We start from the raw sequence: 16,986 nt of genomic DNA, 5'->3' as shown, positions 1-16,986 counted from the left end.
TCACATTTTTGGTGGAATACCTACTGTGAATCTGTACCGCTGTTAAGTTGCTGTTTCAGGATATACACTTAAAGCACTTCATTGAGGTAAGTTTGCATACAGAATGCTATTCTTATTTAATGTACACAACTTGGAGAGTTTGTTTCAGGGTATACTGACAGACATTTTTCTAATGGGAGGCTTGATTTACTGTCAGTGTGAAAATGGGGACCTCTCAGCTCTCATCTTCTCATGTCCCTGAATCTGATCTGCTGCATGGATCACGCACACCTATCCTGAACAGAATGATTAGAATATAGCATAATTTTCAGATCTTGTGATTGCTTTTAAAATTCTTATCACAACCTAAAATTATTTTTTCTAAGTAATATGTAAACAGTTTAAGAATAAAATTGTTCTAAAAGGCTTATAATGAAAAGTAGCAGCCCCCTGCCCTACCACTTCCCTTTCCTCTACCTGCTACACAGAGGCAACTTCTTTAAGCTCTTTTAACAGTTTCCAAGTAACAGGACTATACAGCTATTTAAAAAATTACCAATAGGCACTACTGGGTTTCTGTTGCAATAAAGATTTAGCTCTTTTTACCACCAACACCTGTTTCTGCTTCCCTATTCTATTAAAGTTTACAATAAATTTTGGTTAAATCAATAATCAGTGTTTACATTCACAAGGATATGTAAGAACCACTTAGTGACGAGCCAGGAAAGCTGCCATCACATGCCTCACTGCCTAGGAACTTTTAGTTATTGTTAATAATTGCCTTGTGCTTACATTCTCATTTTTTGTTTTATACAATTTTCCCCTAAAGTCTCCAACAGATCTCTCAAATATCTGTCCATATAATATTTTCAAAACACTTAAATACAGTGGATCATGTATTGATTTCCTGGAATCTTTCTTTCCACAGCCTTGCATCCTTCTGCTCCTGCTCCAATCTACACCTGCTGCACATCCTGGGGATTCCTTTGGCCATTTTCCTTGATTAGAATCCTCGTTTCCTAGATCCCAGGTCTTCCTCTTTCTTGCTTTAGCCCCTAGTTTTGTAGACGCCCCCTTCTTTAGGAGACATGGCAAACACTAGCAAGGATGCTGGTCAATGTGTCTGCTGGGCAGCTGTTCTGGATAGCCACCTGGCAGTTTTCATCAAATGAAAAATACATGAACCCTCTGACCCAGCAGTCTTGCTCTTGAGCACAGGTCCTAGGGAACTGCTCATATGGTGCATAAGAAGACACGTGTGAGAATGTTCACTGTAATGCTGTTTGTGTATTTGTGTGCACAAAGCCTTCTGATTTCTGTAGATAATTTTATACCCTACCAACTTCACTGAATGCTCTTAATAGTTTTTTAGTTGATTCTCTTGGGTTTTCTGCGTATTTGATCAGATCTTCAACAAATAAAAGTTTCACTTGCTTTTGTCTGATTTTTATAGTTCTACTTTCATCCTCTTGTCTGATTGCTTTGGTTAATAACTTCAGTACAATGTTACATGGAAGCAGAGACAATGGACGTTCTTGTGTTGTCCTGACTTTAGTAGGGCTATGGGAATTACATTTAGTTTTTATTAGACAATTGGGTTTATTTTTTAAACATTTTTTATTGAGGTATAACTCACATAAAGTGCAAAAATCCTAAGTGGAGAACTTGAAAAAGTTTTACATTTGTAAAGACGCAGATCAAACTAAAGAATTTCCAGCACTCCAGAAGGGCCCCTACGTCCCCGTCATTATTTCCCGCACAGATAACCACTAGTCTGACATCACTGATTAGTTTTATGGTTTTAACTTCACATAAATGGAATTATATACTTTCTGTCTGGCTACTTACACTCAATATTATGTATGTGGGATTCATGCATGTTGTTGTGAGTAGCAGTAGTTATTTTTCATTGCTATGTAGTATTCTACAGAAATATGACTATACCACAGCCTATTTAAATAACCATTCTACCACTGAGAGACTTTTGTGTTGTTTCCAGTTTTTTGTATTACAAATAAAGCTATTAAGAACATTTTTGTATTGATTTTTTGATGAATGGAGTATGAATTTCAGTTAGATATAGACCCAAGAGTGGAACTGCTAGGTCACAGGGTATATGTGTTTTAGCTCATTTGTGTGTTTTTTTAGATACTGCAGAATCATTTTCCAAAGTGGTTGTACCAATATATACTTTCAGTAGCTTCATTTCCTCATCAACACTTGGTTTTGGTCCTTTTAATTTTAGCAACTCTGGTGGGAGTGTAAGGACTTTACTGTGCTTTTATTTTGTATTTCTCTGGTAAGTCATGACTTTAAGCACCATTTCATGATTATTAGCCATTCAAATGTCAAGTCTACTGCCCATTTAAAAAATTGCGTTGTCTTTTTCTTCATTTGCTTTGTGCATTTAAGTTTCTCATAATGTAAAACGCCAGAAAGTTTACATCAATTAACATTCCTAGAAAAATCTATGAAGATGCTAGTTTTGCCAAACACTCTCCTATGTTGAATATTATCAAACTTTTTAATGTTTGCCAATATGGCAAGGGTCAAATGGTATTTCATTATTACTGTATTTTTAATTTTCTTTTAAAACTGTGGAATTCATACACACATGTAAACATACAAAAGACTGTGTGAAATGTATGCATTGATTAGAAGATGAATAAAGCCAATACCAGTGTACTTATCACTCAGGTTAAGAAACAACATTGTCAAAACTTAGAAGTTTCCTGTGTGCTTTTCCCTAAGGCAGCTACCATCCTGTCTTTTGTGTTATCATTTTTTATTAGTTGTGTGTGTGTGGGGATGAAGTGCCATAACAAAGATATTCAACATTGCATTCAGAAATGTAAAAGTATTTCTCCTTTATATACTCGCCCAACATGAACAGTCCAGGTTGGTAGGGCAGCTGTTGCTCTACGTGGTCATTCAGGGAATGAGATTCATTACATCTTTGTTTCCCACTGTCACTAGGGCATTTATTATGTGTGGTTGAAGGGTGCCAGCCAGCAGGAATGGGGAAGAAATGATGGGAAAGACACCCTAAAGTCTTAGCTCCAGACCCAGAAGAAGCACATCACTTCTACTTAGGCTCTGTAAGCAAGACCTCAGTCACATGGCTGTACTTAACCTGGGCGGATGTGGGTGGGTGAGAAATGCAGTCCATCTGGACATCCATGTGTTCAAGTACAACCCTGTTATCATAGGAGAAGGGGTAAATGGGTTTTGGAAGACAAAACCCACCACACATTCCCTTGCTTTCCTTTGTGGTTTTACCACTTTGGTGTGTGCCTCTCAACATCTTTCAGCAAATAAAAACAAAAACTAAATAGCAAGCACATACTGTGTCAGAGCAATATCATCACTATCTGATTGAAGGTTTCCAGGGAAATATAAACTAAATAGAGGCTGTACAGAATAGTCTGGCTTCAGCTTCCCTAATTGTTTATGGGAGCCTCTTCTGAGTAAGATCTGTGGGCAAATGTGCAGAAGAGAGATCCCACAGCAGGCTCAAGGCTGCTCTCCTTAGAAAGTCTGCTCACAAGGGTGGCCTCTGGCTGGTTTGTGGGAACTTGGATTTCAAGAGTGTTCCTACCGTTCCCTGAATGATAACAAAGTGTGGCCCTTTGTGCATGAACTGTGCAAACAACATGGTTTATGTTGGACATCTGCTTTCCCTCTGGGACTCCGGAAGTTTCGTATATGCTAGGCAGAGTGCCTACAGGACCAGCCTCCAATAAAAATCCTGGGTGCTGAGTCTTTGATGAGGTTCCCTGGTTGATACACTTCACATGCACTGTCACAGATTTGATGCTGGAGGAATTGTGTGTCCTGTGTGACTCCACTTGGAGAGGACAACTGCTTCATGCCCGATTTCCTCTAGGCTTTGCTCATCACATTTTACTCGCTGATTTTGCTTGTGTCCTTTTGCTGTAATAAAGCAAAGCCTTGAGTACAACTATACGCTGGGTTCTGTGAGTCCTCCTAGTGAAAAACTGAACCTGGGGGTGGTTTGGGGAAACTATATAGCAAGGTTATGCAAGTCTGCTAGGAAGCATGGGGTCACCACAGGTGGAGCAGTTGGCTTAGTATAGCGTGGGTCAGGTTCAGCGTGTCTCTCAGGAATGGTGTCAAGATGAGTGGGATTTGCTGTATCTTCTGCCTCTTAATCTTGCCCTACCTCTTACTCTCAGGAGTAGGTAAGAGCAGAATGTTTCTATGGAATGAAATGATCGCTGTTAATTCAGGTGGCAAGGGATGGAATGCAGGGCAGGACACTGATGAGTACACAATGCAGACAGACTAGGTAGAGGTAAGAGTCTGGGCCAGGATAACCAGATCACTCTGTTCTTAGGCAAAATGGCATTATGATGGCTGTGGGCACTAGTGGCCACTCCTGTGCTGTACATCTAACGCAGAACTATTACCCTGAGATTTCTTTTCACGATCTTCCTCAGGGTTCCCTACGTGTCTTCCCTAGAATTAGACTGTTTCCTGTTTTGCTTGACTTTGGTTATGCTCTTGTTTTTGTGCAGCTTAACCTCTGATAACTTCCTGAGAAAGAGTACATAGAGGGTAAACTGTTTGAGACTTTTCCAAAGTGTCTTTATTGTACCCCATTATTGATATTTTGCATGAGCTTTGTTACAGGCTGGAAGTAACTCTTCTTCAGAATTTTCTAAGTATTTCTTTGCTGCTCTCCTTCATTCAACAAATACTTACAGAGAACCTGATACACACCTGGCACTGCCTCTAAGCACTTGGAATACATCAGTGAACAACACAGACTAAGACACACAGAGCCAAAGTCAAGAGCTTTATACCTCAGTTTGTGTTCTGGCTTTTGGTATAGCTGCTGAGAAGCCACTCTGATTTCCGATCCTTTATGTGACTTTTTCTCTCTGTGCAAGCTTGCAGGATCTTCTCTTTATTTCAAGCTTTCTAAAATTTCACAATATTGTGCCTCATATACATTTATTTTTATCCATCTTGTTGGGTAGTTGGTGGGCTCATTTACTATGTAAACTCATGTCCTTAAGTCCTGGACATTTTTCTTGAATATTTGTAGGTGATTTCCCCTCCAGTTTTCAAGGATGACTTACCTCTTCTTCTGACTCCTCTTTGTCTTGTTGCCCTTCCTGGGAGATGTTCTCTTCTTTTCCAACCCTTCTAGTGTTTTTATTCCTGCTATCATGTTTTTTAATATCCAAGAGGTCTTTTAAAAAATTTTCTGAAGTCTTTTAATAAAAATGTCATCCTGCTTTTATTTCATGGATCAATATCTACTTACAGAGAATTTTAACATTTATTTTAAAGTTTTCATCTCCTTGCATAACCTGTTTTCTCCAACACTGCTTTTTTACTACTCATTTGTTTTGATCTGTAGAACATATGAAAGCTTTTCTCAGATGTATGGATAATCCTTGGTTATCTGTTTATGATTAAGAGCCTGGCACTAAAAAGCTGTCTGAAAGATCTCAGCACGTGGTTTTAGGACTTTCAGATTTCAGAATTCACTGTAGGGTTATCTGCATGGGCCAACTGTTGGGAAACTCCTACACCTTATCTTGGCAATTGTCAGATTCTCCAGAAAAGAACCTTCTGAAATTTCTGCATGGAGAATAAAGGATGAAGATCCTAATATTTCAGTAATCACATGCTCACCTAACCTTCGTTTTCAAGACACTACTTGTGACCTTAATTGGCTTAGTATTCTCTGCATAGAAACTCTTAGTTTTGGCTTTTCCAGAGAATAAACTTCCAGATTTCTGCTAGAATGCGGTATTTTGATTTGCAAGGATATATGTAGGATAACCTCTAAGAAGTGGAACTGCCAGGTTGAAGAGAACATACATTTTAGATTTGTATTAGTTACTGCTTGTATCAACTTATACAACCAGCAGCAATACATGAGAGTATGTTTCCTCATGCCTTATAAAATTACCAAATTTTTGACTTTGAAAAAAGGTGGAAAATATTTTATCAATGTTATTTTAATTTTTAAGATTGATAATCTTTTCATGGTTGAGAGATATTTCTGTTTTTTTCCTCTTCAGTATTTATTCACATCCTTTGCCCATTGAGTTATTAGTCTTTCTTTGATTTCTAGGAGCTCTTTACTATTTCCAGTTTATTGTTTGTTGGTTTTTCTCATAGCAGTTATCAGAAAGGAAAGTTTTTTCTAAAAAAAACAAAGCAGGGAAGAGGACTCAAGATGGCAGCATGAGAGGTGAAAAAGAGAACTTCTCCCAAAATCACATATAATACAAAAACATAGTTAACACAACTAATCCAAAAAGAGCAACAGGAAAGAAGGCTGTGCCAGACTGCACACACCTGGAGAACAGAGCAGACCTCACCACACAGGGTAACGTGCCCAAGCCTTGATCCGTTGGGACCCAAGCCCTTCCCCCACCTCAGCTCACAGCGGGAGGAAGAGAAACAGTGGAGAGGGGGTGGAGGCCTAGGACTGCTGAACACCCAGTCCTACAGACCTGCTTTGGGAGCACAAACCTACATTGCATGCTGCTCTGGAGACTAGTGGGGTTGGAAAGCTAAGACAGGCGGAATACTTGGAGAGACTGAGATTCCAGCTGTTTGTGGAGGACAGGGATCCACATCCGGCTGCTCTGGGACAAAGGAAAGGTCGGCGGTCTAAGAGGCTTCTTAGCAGCGAGAGGGCTGCTGAAGGGGCGGGATCTGCACGGAGCTTGCTGCTCGGAAGAAGGGATAGGTGGACAAGGTCGACTGGGTGGGCTCTGCCCAGCAGGTTGGGAACTTTCAGGAGCTTCAGGCGCTCCATCTCCCTGGCTGGCTACCCAGCTCTGAGACCCCTGACTGTGATACGCAGCCTGCTGCACCTTCCTCCTGGCCTGCGAACACTGGCTTGCAAACCGGCAGTCCCTGCCCTGGCATCAGGCCAGCCAGAGGGAGGCCCCATATATGGCAACTACAGACACAAAGCACAGAGGCTTACACCTGTGTGCTCGGCCCATGGGTTCTGACACTGGAGACAGGCGCTGCAGCTGGGAAGGAGGAAACAGCTCTTTCCTCCCCCGAGGCCCCAGCGCCACTCCCCTGCAACCCCCGACATCACTCCAGGGGCTGAGCAGCTGCAGGGACTAGAGCTTCTGGGCACTAGAGGGCGCCACATACAAATATGAAACTTCAAAGGAACCTGCTTCAAACCAAAATCTCACAAACACCAGAAAAGGACCAAGTGAAACTGAACTCACCAATCTTCCTGAAAGAGTTCAAAATAAAAATCATAAACATGCTCATGGAGGTACAGAAAATATTCAAGAACTCAGGGACGAATTTAGGACAGAGATTCAATAAGAAATTCCGTATCTGAAATGAAACATAGTGGAGGGATTTAATGACTATTATTTGATTACCATATATTTATATAGTGTATTACTGTTTACAAAGAGTTTTTGTATATTTTGTCTTTTGAGCGTTTTCCCATATATTAGGTATATAATAATACCCTAGCTTTAGGCACAAGAAAATAGATTCTGAGAGGTTACTCTCTTAAGTGAAAAAGTACATAACGAAGTCAGTTTTCAAACTGAAGGCTTAAAAAACCCTATATGTAGTATATGTTGTAACTTTTCAGAAATGGGGTCTTATTGTACATACTCATCTGCAGCTTTTTTTTTAACTTAATATATTTTGGACATCTTTCCATGTCGGTACATTTGGGTTTATATATTTATATTTTAGCAGCTGCAATGTATGGCATTTCCATAATTTATCTAATTCTTTACTGATGGGTATTTAGGTTATTTCCAAATTTTCACTTAAGAACAAAGCTTCAATGAAAATCCTTATGTACATAAACTTTGTACATTTGTGAGGGTAAATTCCTAGAATTGGAGTTGTTGAGTCAAATCACATAATTACAATAAATATTTTGACAAAGGTTATCAAAACACCCTCCAAATAGTAATTTACATTCCTACCAATGGGGAATAAAAGTGCCTGTTTTTTAATACTTTTACCAACACAAAAAATCTGTGGCCACATTATCACCAATTTTATATTGATTACTGATATTTTCCAATATGATAAAATGTTTTATTTTGCATTTCTTTAAATGTTAGAAAAGTTAAACATCTTGGAGTAGGGAAGTTCTTTCTAGGCATGATAGGAAACTCAGTAGTCAAAAACAAAAAGACTGAAATGTAACTTTTGTGAACTGTTTATGTCCTTTGCCTTTTTTAAAAATATTGGGTTAGTATTCTTTTCTAATTGATTTCAAGAAGCGTTTTTACTTTTAGAAATGTTATCCCTTTGCTACATATATAGGAAATATTTTTTCCCCAAGTTGTCTTTTGAAATGATATTTTGTGCCATGCAAGATATAGAATTAAAATACCCCATGCCTTCTTTGTTTTGGGCTATGTTTAGAAAAGCCTTCCGCAGTTTAAGATTATAAATAAATTTGTTCAAGTAAGTTTTTTTGGACTCTTATGGTTAATTTTTATATTTAAATCTTTGATTCATCTGGAGTTTATTTTGGAATGACGTAAGTAGGAATCTGTATTTATTATAAATGACTAGTTGGCTGTTCCAACACCTTTTATTAAATTATTCCTATATTTATCATGTCCATTTTTATTGGGATCTAATCTGTAGTCAATCTATTCCACTGACATTTTAATTAACAGGTTTTATAATACATGCAAATATTTGAAAGGCAAGTACAACATTACTCTTCTTTTTCAGAATTTTCTGTAACGATTCTTAAATATTTATTCTTCCAAATGAAATTTAGAATCGTTTTGACAAGTTCTAAAGACAATTCTGTTGATTTGGATTTGGATTGCATCCAAGCTATACAGTAATTCAGAAAGAACTGTTATTTTTACAGTGTTGTCTTCTTACTCAAGAATGAGGTGTTTTAATCATTTATTGAGTTTCATAGTTTTATAGTATTTTCCAGTAGTTTCTGAAAACTTTCTAAGTATATTCAGAGACACTGTGCAGCTTAACCCCAGGGGGTGCCATTCACACTGCAGTCAATGATGAAAGCCACTGCTCTGCTATGGGTACCAGCAATCATGAGTTTATTCCTGTATCTTATTTTGTTATTGTGAGTGTGGCATTTTCTTTTGTTATATGTAAATTAGTTCCCATTTTTACATGAGGAAGTTAGTGATGTTTCAATGTTAATTTTATAACCTGCTACCGTATGATACCATCTTATTGTTTCTTAAGAGTTTTTCAATCAATCCTCTTAGGTTTTCCAACATGTAATCATAGGTAAGTAATGATATTTCATTTTGAACTTTTACCTCCTGTACTTGGCAGTACTTCCAACATAATCATAAGTAATGGGAACATATTCATATCAAGTCTTCTGACTTGAAATCTAATGTTCTTTTTGGGTATATATTCAGTCCACTAAACAGTTACTGAATACCAATTACCTATAAGGTACTGTTATATTTGAGAAAGAGACAATAATGAGAAAAAAAAGGTAAAAAGAAAAAATTGTTCAATGGCCAAGTTCACATTCTTTTCTTATTCCAATAAACATATTTAGAGCCCTAATAAATATCCAGTTGATAATTCTTATGCTGTCAAAATCTCTCCAGCAAATCCAGGATTCCATACTACTAAATTGAGATGTGACCCTAAAGAAAGATATTTCTCCAAGGACAGGGCAGTGTTGTTTTTGTTTTGGGGGAGAGGGAATTGAACTTAGAGCAGGTACTAAGTCAGTGATTAAACAATGGGCACGCTAAATAGGTATTTACTTGAAAGCCAAATTCATAAGGTAACATGGCTCTGAACCCCACCCCCTCAAGAAAGAACTAGTAGCAGAGCTATCTCAAAGCCCAAGTGATGTGACCCCCGAAGCAGAGTTTAACCTCAGGGGTAAGGTATGAGAAAAGAAAGCACAAATGAGCATATTTTCAAGTATGTGAATGGTAATCATGTGTACTAACAATCTAGTGAGATGAGACAGCAATGTAGCAAATGTCATAATTAAGTATGTAATTTAGCACAAAGTGCTAAAAGTTAGAGATACTTCTCAAAGGAGGTGAATCATTCATTCGGCAAATATATACTGAGTACCTATTGAACACCAATCCCCACGTTAGACACAAAAAAAGACTGGATCCATGTTCTCAAAGAGCTTACAATCTACTGGGGGAGGCTGTATGTAACTTAAGTAGTGTGGGTAAAGTATACATTATTAAAAATTATGTCAAGTGCTATAAAGGAAATAATGCTGAGCAAAGAATAAGGAGACATAACTTAAATTTGGGGTGTCAGGGAATACCTCTCTGACATCTTAAAGAAAGCAGCCTTTCAGTTGAAACATGAGGGATGAATAGGCAGAGTAATGAGCTTTAAATCCAGGGAGAGGAAATCCCAAGGCAAAATACCTCCAAAAACCGAAATCAGTCACAGAGAGAAAAAAAGTTTAAAATCTTTATTGCGTACAATAAACTGCAGTCTTGGGCTGTTTCTCTCTTTCCTGCTCCAGCAGAAGCATAACCGGCCCTCCTCCTCACCTCTCAGGTACAGACAAGCCCTCTGTTGCCCAGGTAATTACCCATTGATATGGAGAAGAACTTCTCTCCACCCCTGAGGAATGATGCAAATGCACTAAAGCCATAATTCTTTCCACCTCTGAACACCTACTGATATACAGATATACTAAAGCCAAGGGAGAAATTCTGGAAATATTACAATTCTACGCACACGAGCATACCAGGCAGAGGGGATTTTTCAGTCAAGGTTTAAAGGATGAGGCAGCATTCTATTCCCTCCTGAGAAGAGGGGGAAGAGAATCTAGTCTAGCTTCTGCAAAGGCATGAAAGCCCATTATGACAGGTATGAGGAACTGCAAGTACCACAGCTCAGTGCGGGAGCATGTGGAAATGGAAACACCAGGAAGAGGAAGGAAAGACACAACAAAAATGTAAGGAAGATAAAAAGGAGAAAACTAGAAATTCAATTCAGTATGTGCATTTACTTTGCGCTTCATGATACAGTAAGGGATTCTTCTGATTCTAAAGAGTAAGAAGAATGGCTCCTCTACTCAGTAAACTCAGTCTAACTGGGTTGATAACAGAAGCATTCTCCTTTTAAGACAACCTCTCAGATACGACCCCTACCTTGTCCTAGACTAGATCTTTTTAATAACATAAACTGTACTCTTACTTTCCCAAACAGCAACTCCTTACACGGATTTTTTTTTCATTTTTCTTTCTTTCTTTTTGTCCGTGTACCTGTGGTATCTACCTATCCCAAATTTCACAAACCTCTCATAATGAACTTTTATAAATTAATAAATTCCAGTAATAAACTTTTTAAAATTTATTTTTGATATTGTTCATGTACAATTACTTGAACATTATGATTACTAGACTCCCCCTATTATCAAGTCCCCCACACATACCCCTTATAGTCACTGTCCATCAGCATTGTGAGACACTATAGAATCATTACTTCTCTTCTCTGTATATACTGCCTTTCCCATGTTCCTCCATCACCTGATACATTATGTGTGCTAATCGTAATGCCCTTTCCCCCTTATCCCTCCCTTCCCACCCATCCTCCCCAGTCCCTTTCCCTTTGGTAACTGTTAGTTCATTCTTGGGTTCTGTGATTCTGCTGCTGTTGTGTAACTTCAGTTTTTCTTTGCTCTTATACTCCACATATGAGTGAAATCATTTGGTACTTGTCTTTTTCTGCCTGGCTTATTTCACTGAGTATAATACCTTCTATCTCCATACATGTTGTTGCAAATGGTAGAATTTGTTTTTTCTTATGGCTGAATAATATTCCATTGTGTATATGTACCACATCTTCTTTATCCATTCATCTACTGATGGACACTAGGTTGCTTCCATTTCTTGGCTATTGTAAATAGTGCTGCAATAAACATAGAGGTGCCTATGTCTTTTTCAAACTGGGCTCCTGCATTCTTAGGGTAAATTCCTAGGAGTGGAATTCCTGGGTCAAATGGTATTTCTGAGTTTTTTGAGGAATCTATACTGCTTTCCACAATGGTTGAACTAATTTACATTCCCACCAGCAGTGTAGGAGGGTTCCCCTTTCTCCACAGCCTCGCCAATATTTGTTGTTGTCTGTCTTTTGGATGGTGGTCATCCTAAGTGGTGTGAGGTGATATCTCATTGTGGTTTTAATTTGCATTTCTCTGATGATTAGCGATGTGGAGCATCTTTTCACATGCCTGTTGGACATCTGAGTTTTTTCTTTGGAGAAGTGTCTGTTCAGATCCTCTGCCCATTTTTTAATTGGCCTGTTTGCTTTTTGTTTGTTGAGGTGTGTGAGCTCTTTATATAATTTGGATGTCAACCCCTTATCGGATGTATCATTTATGAATATATTCTCCCATACTGTAGGATGTCTTTTTGTTCTACTGATGGTGTCCTTTGCTGTACAGAAGCTTTTTAGTTTGATATAGTCCCACTTGTTCATTTTTGCTTTTGTTTCCCTTGTCCAGGGAGATATGTTCATGAAGAAGTTGCTCATGTTTATGTCCAAGAGATTTTTGGCTATACTTTTTTCTAAGAGTTTTATGGTTTCATGAATTACATTCAGGTCTTTGATCCATTTTGAGTTTACTTTTGTGTATGGGGTTAGACAATAATCCAGCTTCATTCTCTTACATGTAGTTGTCCAGTTTTGCCAACATTAGCTGTTGAAGAGGCTGCCATTTCCCCATTGTATATCCATGGCTCCTTTATCATATATTAATTGACCATATATACTTGGGTTAATATCTGGAGTCTCCATTCTGTTCCACTGGTCTATGGGTCTGTTCTTGTGCCAGTACCAAATTGTCTTGATTACTGTGGCTTTGTAGTAGAGCTTGAAGTTAGGGAGTGTAATTCCCCCTGCTTTATTTTTCCTACTCAGGATTGTTTTGGCTATTCAGGGTCTTTTGTCATTCCATATGAATTTTAGAACTATTTGTTCTAGTTCACTGAAGAATGCTGTAGGTATTTTGATAGGGACTGCATTCAATCTATAGATTGCTTTAGGCAGGATGGCCATTTTGACAATATTAATTCTTCCTACCCAAGAGCATGGGATGAATTTCCATTTATTAGTGTTCTCTTTCTCTTAAGAGTGTCTTGTAGTTTTCAGGGTATAGGTCTTTCACTTTCTTGGTTAGGTTTATTCCTAGGTATTTTATTCTTTTTTGATGCAATTGTGAATGGAACTGTTTTCCTGATTTCTCTTTCTGCTAGTTCATCGGAGTGTATAGGAATGCAACAGATTTCTGTGTATTAATTCTGTATCCTGCAACTTTACTGAATTCATAAATTAGATCTAGTAGTTTTGGAGTGGATTCTTTAGGGTTTTTATGTACAATATCATGTCATCTGCAAACGGACAGTTTGACCTCTTCCTTACCAATCTGGATGCCTTGTATTTCTTTGTTGTGTCTGACTGCTGTGGCCAGGACCTCCAGAACTATGTTGAATAAAAGTGGGGAGAGTGGGCATCCCTGTCGTGTTCCCAATCACAGAGGAAAAGCTTTCAGCTTCTCACTGTTCAGTATGATGTTGGCTGTGGGTTTGTCATATATGGCCTTTATTATGTTGAGGTACTTGCCCTCTGTACCCATTTTGTTGAGAGTTTTTATCATGAATGGATGTTGAATTTTGTCGAATGCATTTTCAGCATCTATGGAGATGATCATGTGGTTTTTTTCCTTTTTGTTGGTGTGGTGGATGATGTTGATGGATTTTCGAATGTTGTACCATCCTTGCATCCCTGGGATGAATCCCACTTGATCATGATGGATGATCTTTTTGATGTATTTTTGAATTCGGTTTGTGAATATTTTGTTGAGTATTTTTGCATCTATGTTCATCAGGGATATTGGTCTGTAATTTTCTTCCTTACACAGATTTTTAAACTAATAAATGCATCTTACTTCCTGTCTCAGGCCTCCAACCACTACTCTGCAGAAGCTAATGGCTAGAAATCACTCAGCTTTGCTAGCTGCTTCTCAACAGCTCAATAATGTTGATGAGGCTCTCCAGACAGTAACCAAGCAAGTTACTATATCAAGTAAACAGCATGTTAATTTATTCTTTACATATAGCATACCAACTCTTTTTTTCATTTTCCTTTTCTCTTTCCTGTTTTAGATTTAAAAAAACTTAGAAATTGTTATTGTGGCTGTTATATTTGAACGTCCTCATGCTAATCTCTAAAGAAGATAAAACCCACAGTATTTATTGGGCTGCTTGGAAAGGCTGTCACTGAACCTCTAACTGAAACTTAACAATGAAAACAAAGCCATGCAAATTCTATCTACAGAAAGTGATGTCCTAATTTGGGTGTAGCTCTAATACTCTAAGTAATAATTCAACTGGTTCTGTGTCTGTGAGTGATGGAATGTCACAGCCTTGTGACAACTGATTCCCTCATTTTCTTTCTGTATTTTTTTCCTTCATTACTATGGTTTTGGAACCCACAGTTTTGTCTTACCCCTGGAGATTAAGACAATTAAATCAGGACACAAGGAGTCCTATTTAAGTGAGGGGGTGGGAAACAGCTGTGAGTCTTTAAGGTGGGGACTGGAGAGATTGGGTGATAGGGAGAGTATTTTGTCGCCAACGACCAGCACTACTGCCAAACTCTCAGGCAGGACTGACCACCGTTTACTCTTTGCTGCTATTTCTTGTTTATACTTCATGGAAGGAGGCAGTGGAGGCAGTGCAGTGTGGGAGTGCCCAGGGGACAGGAGCATGGTAACCTAGAGGAGACAAGAGGTACTTATCATAGTGGAGAAATTAGTTTTGAAAAGAAGTTTAGAAAATTAGTTGATCACCAAAGAAAAGATTAAGAATGGGTTCAAACAGAGATAAAAATGCAAGTATAACTTGGAAATCGAGGGAGTTTTAAGCCTCATGCGGAGACTCCCAAACTTTCTTGGTTCTCAGAGCCCTAACAGTTCTGTTTATTAAGTAGGTCTAAATAACCTAATAAGTATTTATTCCTAAAAATTTAGTAACTGTTTGAAAAATAAATTGGGCACTGTACAGTTTGCTCTAGTTCTGATTTAACAGCACATAAGAGTCACCTATTTAAAGTGTATAATTCAGTGGTTTTTAGTATACTGAGATTTGTGCAACTATCACAATCAATGTTAGAACATCTTTTTCACCCAGAGAGAAACCCTGTTAGAAACCCATTAGCAGTCAGTTCTCCCTCCCCCTCCCATCTCTAGGTGACCAGTAAACTATTTCTGTCTCTCCAGGTCTGCCTGCTTTTGCACCTCTTTTCATTTGCATGTCTCTGATGACCCTGATGTTGAGCATCTTTTCACATGCTCATTGGCCACTTGTGTACCTTCTCTGAAGGACCATCTGTTCAGATTCTTTGCCCATTTTAACACTAGGCTATTGCTTTCTGAGTTGCAATTTTTTATATATTCTACATACAAGTACTTATTAGATGTATGATTTGCAAGTATTTTCTCCAATGTGGGTTGTCTTTTCTAGTTTTGAGTTTAAAAAAGAACTTTAAAAACATGCCTGCCTCACTTGAATTGCTATTCTTCCTCTTTGGGTCATGTTTAGTTTAAAAATGAGTGTATTTTGTTATTTTTACTTCAGGATGTTTCTTTCTTGAGACCTGAATTCAAATTTTTTATGTGCTGATACCTAGCTCTAGGGTAGTAACTCAGACAAGTCATTTCATTCTTAGTTTTCTTTTTTGTAAAAAGGGTTACCCCCTTATTACTTGTACCTACTTTATAAGGTTGTGCATAATGACGGCATGAATAAGCACTGAGTGGGAAGACCTCACAGTGGCACTCACAAAATGTGCTAAGACCGTAAAAGATGTTTTAAAAACACTTACATTTCAATATGTGTGAAATATTAAGTATTGCATCCACTTAATAACTGTTATCTATAACAGAGTAAGATGGTCCCTACAAGATCAATTTGTACCTAAAAAATCATAAGTTAGCCATCCTTATGGTGCGTCAGTTTCACTATTACTGAAGTCTGAGGCAGAAAAGTAGGGGTGCTGTATTAAGGACACTGTGTTATGTGATGTTTCCCAAATTTGTTTTCAAGTCCTATGATGGTCTTATAAGTAAGTAGTGAGTCAAATGTATTAACAGAATAAGCTCATCCAACAAGAAAAATCTGATTGGTTACATAGTGAGTCAGTAAAAATTCCAAATGTGGTTCCTAAAAGATCACCGTGGTACTCATTCTCCTTAAAGTAAACACACACGCCACATGCTTTTCAGTATCTTAATGGACTAATCTCTGAATATGAAAAACAAGTTTGGCCCAGAGTGAACATTCCATATGTATTAAGTTACAAAACAATGGTATGCTTTAGATCATCAGCAAATATCCCTCCTCCTCTCCCCGAACTCCTGGGTACACTCACTCCAGGCTTTATGCAGTCTGCCAGCTGCCACTGCCCGCTGGCGGCTCAGGCTTCTCTCCCCGCTTGATTATCAACTGTCTCCAGGACAGTTCCCCCAAATGCCTGACAGACAGCTCACACTCAAGTTCAAACCAGACTCCTGCTCTTCCTTTCCTGCTCCTCTCCAGCCTTCTCGGCTCAGTTAATGGCATTTCCATCCTCAGGTGCTTATTACGCCTATGTTGGAGTGTTTCTTGACTCCCCCATTTCTCCCACAAGTCACGTCTGATCTGCTGGAAAGTCCTATCGGCTTAACCTTCAGAATATATCTAGGATTCTCTAACCTCTCTTAATCCCAACTGCTACCACCTCTAGTCCAAGCCTCCATCATCTCTCGCCTGGATTACTGCAGTTAGCCTCCCAAGTGGCCTCCCCCTTCCACTAGGGCTTTCCTTAGTCTACTCTCAAACCAGCAAGCAAACGGACTCTTAGGCCCCGTGATGACTTCCCTACTAGCTCTGCTCTGCCCACACTGGCCGTTGTGCTAGTCCTTGAACATGCTGGGCACACTGCTGCCTCAGGGGCTCTGCCATGGCTTTTTCAAACTCT

Source organism: Manis pentadactyla, chromosome 11, assembly GCF_030020395.1.
Source record: "Manis pentadactyla isolate mManPen7 chromosome 11, mManPen7.hap1, whole genome shotgun sequence".
NCBI lineage: Eukaryota > Metazoa > Chordata > Mammalia > Pholidota > Manidae > Manis > Manis pentadactyla.
The sequence above is the reverse complement of the archived record's forward strand: the minus strand, read 5'-3'. Positions refer to the sequence as shown.